This window comes from Macrotis lagotis, chromosome 6 (assembly GCF_037893015.1).
Source record: "Macrotis lagotis isolate mMagLag1 chromosome 6, bilby.v1.9.chrom.fasta, whole genome shotgun sequence".
Classification (NCBI taxonomy): Eukaryota; Metazoa; Chordata; class Mammalia; order Peramelemorphia; family Peramelidae; genus Macrotis; species Macrotis lagotis.
The window spans coordinates 43,363,330-43,370,988 of record NC_133663.1 but is presented as its reverse complement, the minus strand read 5'-3'; the positions used below and the strand labels follow the sequence as shown (position 1 = coordinate 43,370,988).

Sequence of the window (7,659 nt, the reverse complement as noted above, 5' to 3'; positions counted from 1 at the left end):
TTTTTTTCAAGGCAAATGGGGTTAAGTGGCTTGCCCAAGGCCACACAGCTAGGGTAATTATTAAGTGTCTGAGGCCTGATTTGAACTCAGGTGCTCCTGACTCCAGGGCCGGTGCTCTATCCACTGTGTCACCTAGCTGCCCCTATAAAATTGAATTTTAATGAAAAGAACAAAAAAAATTATCTCTATTTAGAGAAATGCAAATTAAAGCAGTTCTGAGATACTATTTCATACTTACCAGATTGACAAAAATGACCAAAAAAGGAAAATGACAAATGTTGAAGGGAATGTGAGAAAACAGGCTCATTAATATAATGTTGTTGTCCAATGGATAGATGAGAACAAACATTCAGAAATATACACAGAAAGTTGCTAAACCTTGAATACCCTTTGACTTACCTAACCCACTATTAAGTCTATACCCCCCAAAGACCAAAGGAATAGCAAAAGGTCCTCTATTTGCAACTCTCTCTCTCTCTCTCTCTCTCTCTCTCTCTCTCTCTCTCTCTTTCTCAAAAACCCAGAAACTAAAAGGATTCCCATCAATTGAAAGGTTGTTGAACAAATTGTGGTATGTGAATATGATGGAATGATAATGTGATAAAATATAAGCAAATAAGCAATGTGATAAAAAATAAGCAAAGACATGATTTCAAAGAGACATACAAAGACTAATATGAATTGATGCAGGGTGAAGTAAATGGAACCCAAAGAACAATTTATATTATAACATCAATATTATAAAAATTAATAACAAAATGAACCTAATTAAAACAATTTGTACAATAACTAAAGTATTATATATGCAAACAACTGAAAATTATAAGAACTATGAGTATAACAATGATCATTCATGATTTCAGAGGAATAATCCACCTTCTGAGACCTGACAGATTTCATATATACAGAGACATTTTTGTCTACAGTCAGTGAGGGAATTTGGTTTGCTTGATTAGGTATATTTGTTACAAGAAAGTTGTTTTCCTTTTCTTTTCTAGTGGATGAGGTCACTATATTACTACTTTTTCTTAATGTTTTACTTTGGTATGAGACTTCTCCCAGAAGAGGGGTGATCTTTAAATGTATTCTAAAAATAAAACATATCAAAAAAGTTTGAAGTTTGATATTTTCAGAATAATATTTAGACAAGCCACCCTACTTATAGGAAACTTCCATTTTCATAGGTATTATTTTACTTTCTAATGAGACAAAAGCAAGATTATGATAAATTCACTGGCTTTTCAGGGGACCTTTCTTCTAAGTGCTGAAGATTTGGTATCTTATATATCAGGTCACACTCTGACAAAGAGGTAGGGGTGGCAGCAGGTGAGGCATGGAAGGTTAAGTGACTTGTCCAAGGTCACTCAAGAAACCAGACATCAGCTAGGCACTAGGCTCCTTGTTCTCACTCTCTCTTTTTTATTTTCATTTTTTTAGGTTTTTGCAAGGCAATGGGGTTAAGTGGCTTGCCCAAGGCCACACAGCTAGGTAATTATTAAGTGTCTGAGGTCGCATTTGAACCCAGGTACTCCCGACTCCAGGGCAGGTGCTTTATTCACTGCGCCTATTAGCCACCCCTTGTTCTCACTCTTAAAGCATCGGCTGTGTCTTTGCAGATCTTTAGGAGTTTCACAACAGGCAAGGACAAATAATAGGAGTAGTGGTTTGGAGCTAGAAGGGACCTAAACTAAAAAGTCATGTAATTCAGTTCCTCATTTGACAATGATGAAATTGAAACTGCAAGAGTTAATTGGTTTGCCAAATAGTCAATTAGTATCTAGGGTAGGATTTAAGCTAAGGTCCTCCTAACTACAAATCTAATACTCTATTGACTAAGTCACCTAGCTGCCTCAAATTTTAGGGCATTTTTCCCAAGATGTTTGTTTAAAATAGACTGTGCCCTCCTCTTCCTCTCCTCTCTTCTCTTCTCTTTTCCCTATCCCTCTTCTCTTTCTTCCTCCCTGCCCCCATCTTTTTCTCTGTTTTTGGTCTTCATTTCTCTCTCTCTCCCCCCACTCCTCCTATCTCATCTATTTGTACCTGTGTATGTTTTAATCTGCTGCCTTTTTGTTTTCTTTCTGCCCAAGTGAAAAACAAGAATGCTGAGATTTTTTCCAGGACACACCTGGGCTCTGGTTGCATAGCAGCTGAGCCAAGGAAGCCTAATTTTGCCACACAGGCTATGAGGCTGAAGACTTGATGGGCTTCCAAACAAATTGAATAAAAGAAAGGAAAAAAAAACCCAAGAAAACAAAACCTGAAGCTTGATGAGGTGGAGGGAGGTGGGGGCTCTAGGAGAGAGAAGGCTTTCCACTAAGTATTTAGCAGAAGTTGCTCTGATGGCCCCAGATGCCAAAAATGTAATTTGAAAGCAAAATGGCAGAGGGGAGAAGAATTTAAATAAACGCAACCATGTGCTCATGTGCCCATATAGAGAAAAACACATACATCACATGTTTGAAATGTTGCTTGTTTCTACATGTTCTTTCCCAGATAGCACCTCTTTCTTACCATTATTGAACCAAACCAAGAATTGAAGCAGTAAATCCAGTTAACCCAGGGCTTCACTGCCAGTGAATGTTCCTAGGTGACAGCTGATCTTCCTACATGTAATTAATCTCTCACTCCCAGGTGCTGGATATTTCCTCCTTTCTTCCACACATAGTCAAGGTTCTGCCCCTCCCAGAGTTGATATCACCCACCCTTGAGGAAGTACAGAGAATGGAGTTTCAATATATTACCACATTTGGTCTCAGCTGGAGCATGGTGAACAATGGCCCTAGGACTTGGGTCTTGAAATAATTTCATATCTCAAAGCAGAATTGAAGTTTTCCCTGATCATTCACATGGAAAGACTGAGGAAAAGGTGTTTATGGTCAGAAGTATTGAGCATGGACTGTGAGCTGAATAGAGCCAACACTCTGGAATATTGCCTAAACCAGATTAAAACATAAGGAAATATTTAACAAAATAATATGCAATAAAATATAGATAGCATTACATTTAAAAATTAAGTCAATATTAAGGCCTGCAGGAATTCCCTATTCATGAGTTAATGCCCCCTATTTTTCTTTCTTTCTTTCCTTTTTTTGGTTTTTGCAAGGCAATGAGGTTAAGTGACTTGCCCAGGGTCATACAGCTAGGTAATTATTAAGGGTTTGAGGTCAGATTTGAACTTAGATCCTCCTGACTCTGGGACTGGTGCTCTATTCACCACACCATCTAGCTGCCCCAGTGCCTTCTATTTCTATTTGAGTTTGATGCACTGGGCTAGTCCACAACATGCATTTGACTGAACAGCCAAAGAACAGGTATATTGAGCATTCACAGCTGATAGAATGATATTGAAAGAGAACAAAGGCCAAAATACCTTTGGGAAATTATCCAGCACTTCTAAAGACCCTAATCTTCTCCCTAAAGTAAAGACCTCTCCTAATACCAATGTTTTTCCAGTTTGCCAGTGCTTCCAAAGTATTTTCAGTAGGTAAAGCTATTTTACATTTTACAGAGAAAGAAACTGAGGCCCAGAGGGATTCTCTGTTGCTTACTAGCTATGTGACTTAGGGCTAGTCACTTTATTGTGGGTCTCAGAGATCAGGTGTCTTGGCCCAGATGTGCCATATTTTTGTTGTTCAGTCATTTCAGTTGTGTCCTACTCTTTGTGACCTTTTTTGGTGGGGAGGGGTGCTTGTTCACAATGATACTGGAGTCGTATGCCATTTCTTCTCTAGCGCAGCTTAATAACACAATATTTATTTGTCTTCCTTCTGTCAAATCCTGAGTCCATGGCTTTCCCCAGAGCTGCCTGGCAAGATGGAGGGGGCAGTGCACGTAGGCTGGAAGAGTCATGAAAGGATGCTGAGGTTAGAAATGGCTCCATCACATGGTGAAGAGGATGAGGAAGGCCACCATCAGGCAAAAGAGCCCCAGGGCCTCAGAAAGGGCAAAGCCCAGGATGGTGTAGGAGAAGAGCTGCTGCTTCAGGGAGGCGTTCCTGGTATAACCAATAATGAGACTTCCAAATATAGTCCCAATTCCAGCTCCAGAACCAGCCACCCCCACAATGGCAGCTCCAGCCCTGATGAACCTGGCTGCTGTGCCAATGTCCCGTGAGATGGCCCTAGTTTGGAATCCACATCTGGGGATAAGTGAGGTCAAGGGACCTGATGCTGCCAAAATGCTGATGTTCTCACCTGTCCAAATCTCTGGTTTTCTTAATTCCACTGCAGACGATGGTCTACTTAGCAGCTGAGAGCTGCTCCTCACAAGGGAAGGGGGTAGAGATGAACTTGGCACAGGCGTACATTCTCAAGGGTGAGGGGCAAAGCCAAAGAGCTGCTTCCAGAGCAGAGGAGACAGAGAGGGAGAGGCTCTAGCACATTTTATAGAACTGAGGCAAACAGTGTTAAGTGACTTGTCCAGGGTCATGAAGCTAGTGTCTGAGGCCAAGACAAATCTTCCCGATTCCAAGCCCAGTGTTCTATCCATTGTGCCAAGCCAGGATCCTAAAGAACTAACTGCTTTGGTCATAGAGAATGGAGAGGTATTTCAGAACTGGAGGGAAAAGGGCAAACCTCCCAATTTGCACAAACAAAAAAAGGGTGGGTGGAAGCAGAAAACAAAGTACACACTAGGCAAGAGAGTTTGATTATAGACAAAATTCTAGAATTTATTATTAAAGGGATGGCGAATGAGCATCTCAGAAAGGAAGCAACGATCACAGAAAGCCAACCTGGCTTTATTAACAATGGATTATACTGATGAACTTCATTCCCTTTTTTGAAAGAGTTACTTGACTGGGAGATTAGATAAATGGTGCAGATAGATTTGGCAAAGTCTTTCAAGCTATCTCCCCCTTATTTTTCTGAATTTTCAATGTTTATTTTTTAACATTCATTTAAAAATTTGTAGTTCCAAATTCTCTCCCTCCATTCAACCCTCCCAAATAGTAGGCTGCCCGTTGTTTGTACACTCTCATAATATTTTTGTGAAGAAATGAGAAGTGTGTGCTGTGTTATGGTACAGTTGAGATTAGTTATTAACAGTTGCTTCCAAGAATAACTTAGAAGGTACTGTCCAGTAGAGGGCCTCAGGCATCCATGTCTGACCTTGGACTAGTTAACAATTTTATTGATGACTTAGGTAGCATGCTTATCACAGTGCTGGGAGGCATAACTATCATACTAGATAGGTCAGACTCCAAGAAATTCTTGACTTTGAGATATATATATATATATATATATATATATATATCCAATAAGATGAAAAATAACAGGGATAAATGGAAAATCTTTGTACTTGGGTTCAAAAACTCAATTTCCCAAGGATAAGCTATTGGATGTGTTGCTAGGTTGTAGTTTGCTTAAAAGAAATCTGGGCTCTTGGTGTAATATAGGTTCTACATGATTTATCAGTGTCCCATGGAATGGGAAAGTTTCGACTGAGCTCTTATTTTATGTGAAATACTATGCAAAGTGCTGGGGGTTGAAATAAAACCTTGAGGCATTCCTATTCCCAAGGTAGCCATGATCTAATTGGGTGGAGATAACATATACAGGAGAGCGCATGTTCATATTCAATTCATAGAAAATGAAAGACCAGGTAATATATAAATTCTGGGAGAGAAAATTGCAGAGTAGATGGCAAAGCTCCAAGGCTCCAGGGGTCCCAAAGGAACAATAGCAGGACAGATGGTCTTGAACTAAGAAGATAGTGGATCCAGCTCATGTGGGATGTGGGAGTCAACATTTAGTTGGGAGTGAGCATCTTGTAGCTGATAGGAACAGAATAATGGGGCAAGGAGGGTTGGCATAGAGAAAGGAAAAGACTGTGGCTCTGTTAAGTGGCAGCAAGTGGGACTGGACAATCTCTGGGCCACCCATTGACTAATGCAATCTTGAACTGCATTGAGATAGGCATAGCATCCAAGACCAGGGAAGTAATGTACCCACCATTATTTTCCTGGCTAGACTTCATCTGGAGATTAGTATTCTGGGTGCCATGCTTTAGGAATGACATGAATATATTTGAAATAATTCAGAGGAAGGTAACCAGGATGGTGAGGGTGATATTCTGGTTGCTGAAGTTCAGTTGGAGTAACTGAAGATGGACAGGATTTCAAAACTGGAGATGATGATGAATGCAACTCCTCTCAGCAGGTCAGAGATGAAGGACAATCCTGAGAGACCTGTTATGGACAATGCCATACACATCCAGAGGGGAAAAAACCCCGCAACAATATGGAGTCTCAATTCAGAGCAAAGCATACTATTTTGACTTTTTAAAAACTTCTTTTACATTTTTCCTTTCTTTCCCCTTAGTTGTAATTCCCCTTTCACATGACTAATATGCAAATATATTGAACACCAATGTAATATATAACTTTTACCAGACTACCACCATGGGGAAGGTGGAGAAAAGGGAGGGGTAGAAAAATGTGGAACTCATAAATTTACTAATGGATGAATGTTGAAAAAGTACTATTGCTTACAATTGGAAAAGAAATAAAATTAAAAAAACTTAAAAAAAAATAAAAACTAGTGATAGAAGCTGTCTTTAGGAGTTGTAAGAGCTGTCAATACAAGAAGAATTACACTTATTCTGCTTGGCTCCAGAAGGAAGAACAAGGGATGTTGATGTTCATTTGTTTCAGTCATGTTCACTCGCATTTGAAATTTTCTTGAAAAAGGTACTGGGGTGGTCACTATTTCCTTTTCCAGCTCATTTTATAGATGAGAAAACTGAGGCAAGCAGGGTTAAGTAACTAGCCTAGGGTCTCACAGTTGGTAAGTGTTTGAGGCTGAATTTAAATTTAGGAAGGAGAGTGTTCCTAATTCCAGAGTCTATCCTTGTATCTATTGTACCACCTTTAGTTCAGTTGTTTCCAATCACGTCCAGTTTTTTTGTGACCCCATTTGGAGTTTTCTTGGCACAGATACTGCAGTTGGCCATTTCCTTCTCCAATTCATTTTACAGATAAGGAAACTGAGTCAAATAGGGTTAAGTGACTCACACAGAAGAAGTAGAATCTTCCTGCCTCTAAGCCCAGGACTCTATTCACTGCAAAGTTTCCTGTCACCTAGAGTTGTTCACAATGGAATGAGTTGCTTCCTCCTTGGAGGGCATTGGAGAAGACTAGATGGACCAACTTTGTTTTTGAGAGAATCAAGGAGTTAAGTTTCGGACATTCAAATTCTGTCTCTGCTATTTACTATATCCTTGCCTTTAGTCAAGTCTCTCAAGACCTCTCTAAGCCTCAGTTTATTTATTTGTAAAAGGTGATAACAATCCCCAGAGAATCATGAGCATTCAATGAGATCATGTATGTAAAGTGCTTTGCAAACCTCAAAATGCTGGAGGCAGCTATCAGGCAAAGTGGATAGATCTCCAGACTCAGTCAGGACAACACGATTTTGACCCCTCTCTCAACCTTAGTTTCCTCATCTGTAAAAATGAAGATAATAGCACCTACCTCATAGGGTTGTTGTAAGAATTAGATGAGATTTTATATGTAAATTTTATATGTAGGTGCTTTGTAAACCTTAAAATGCTCTATCAATGTTGGCTATTATTATAAATGTGATTTATTATTGTTCCAGCACTGATTACAGTAGATGGCTTCTAAAGTCTCTTCCAGCTCTGTAATTCTCTGAAATAACT

General features: G+C 39.6%; 1 pseudogene; it reads right to left on the bottom strand.

Annotated features, from left to right (window-relative positions):
- Positions 1-3,879: 3,879 nt before the first annotated feature.
- On the bottom strand, positions 3,880-4,306 carry LOC141491627 (ATP synthase F(0) complex subunit C2, mitochondrial pseudogene; annotated as a pseudogene).
- Between the last annotated feature and the right edge of the window lie 3,353 nt (positions 4,307-7,659).